Source organism: Cebus imitator, unplaced genomic scaffold (assembly GCF_001604975.1).
Source record: "Cebus imitator isolate Cc_AM_T3 unplaced genomic scaffold, Cebus_imitator-1.0 Scaffold805, whole genome shotgun sequence".
In the NCBI taxonomy this organism is placed as follows: Eukaryota; Metazoa; Chordata; class Mammalia; order Primates; family Cebidae; genus Cebus; species Cebus imitator.
This window is the reverse complement of record NW_016108120.1, coordinates 70,824-72,601: the sequence shown is the minus strand read 5'-3', so window position 1 is coordinate 72,601 and position 1,778 is coordinate 70,824.

The following is a 1,778-nucleotide window of genomic DNA, read 5'->3' as shown; positions in this document are numbered from 1 at the left end:
CTTAAAAAAAAAAAAAAAAAGTCAGAAGAATTTAGTGGGAAAGAGAGAACAGACGGACAAGAGGAATAGCAAAGCCGGCATGTGGTATTCACACCTGTCACCCCAGCACTTTGGGAGGCTGAGGCAGGTGGGTCACCTGAGGTCAGGAGTTCCAGTCCAGCCTAGCCAACATGGTGAAACTCTATCTCTCCTAAAAATACAAAAATTAGCTGAGCATGGGGGTGGGCACCTGTAATCCCAGCTACTCAGGAGGCTAAGATGGAAGGATCGTTTGAACCCAGGAGGTGGAGGTTGCAGTGAGTTGAGATCATGCCACTGCACTCCAGCCTGAGCAACAGAGCAAGACTCTGTCTCAAAAAATAAATAGATGGGGTGTGCTGGGCAGAGCCCTGGGGTGGAGCTCTAGGGAAGTGGGAAGGGAAGGGGCCCCCTCATGGAAACCTAACCCCTCCCTGGTCCCTGAGTCCAGAAAGGGGTCTGGCCAACATCATTCTGGCAGCCTGGAGGCGGGGCCGAGGTGCAGGGGCGGGGCCGACATTGCCTGGGAGGTGGGGCTGAGGTTCAGGGGGTGGAGCAGACATTACCTGGGATGCTGGTAAGTGGAGCCTTGAGGCGCAGTGGGCGGGGTCAGGGCAGGAGGCGGGGCCAACATTGCCTGGGAGGTGGGGCCTATGCTGGGGGCGGGGTCTGGGCGGGGCCGGGATGGCCTAAGAGGCTGGGATGCGGGGCCAGGGTGCAGGGTGCCGGGCGAGATTGCCCGGGAGGCGGGTCTGATGTCCAGGGGGCGGGGCCAAGGCAGAGGGCGGGGCCAGAGGCAGAGGGCGGGGCCTACATCGCTCCGGAAGCTGGGAGGCGGGTCCGAGGTGCAGGGGGCGGAGCCTCAGTGCAATGGCTGCTCCCGCAGGACAGGCATGGGCGCTGCAGTGCCTGTAGGTGGGTGAGGTCAGTGAGGTGGAAGTGAGGGTGCGAAGGTCAACTCGAGGCAGCGTCTCTCCGGTCCACCACACACCTCACCTTGTCCCACCTCCACACCTCTGCCCAGGCCGTTCCGGCCACCTGAAACGTCTCCCTCCACTGTCTGCCTGGCCCTTTCCCCAGTCCCCAGGTGGTGTGCCACCACCTCCCGGCCTGTGTGTGCTTCAGTCTGGAGGTGCAGGCGGCCCGTGTTTGCCTCCTGCAGGGCCTTGAGAGTGGCGGGAGGAATGTGGCCTTTGTTCGGAGGGAGGAAGCCCTGGCAGGCAGGAGAAATGATCCCAGCAGTCTCTTTCCCTCCCACGGCCTCCTCCACGTCCTCCTGTTTTTACACAATATGCATCCACCACCATTCAAACCCTGAATCATTTATTTTATTGTATGCATTTATTTTTGAGACATAGTCTCACTCTGTCACCCAGGCTGGAGTGCAGTGGCATGGTCTTTGCTCACTGCAACCTCCACCTCCCAGGTTCAAAGCAATTCTCCTGCCTGAGCCTCCCGAGTAGCTGGGACTGCAGGTGTGTGCCACCATACCTGGCTAATTTTTTTGTATTATTAGTAGAGACAGGGTTTCACCGTATTGGCCAGGCTGGTCTCGAACTTCTGACCTCGTGATCCATCTGCCTTGGCCTCCCAAAGTGCTGGGATTACAGGCATGAGCCACCAACCCTGGCCTTTTAATTTTATTTTTGACATAGGGTCTGGCTCTGTCACCCAGGCCGCAGTACAGTGGTGCTACCACAGCTCACTGCAGCCTCGGTCTTCTGGGGTCACCTGATCCTCCTGCCTCAGCCTGTGAGTAA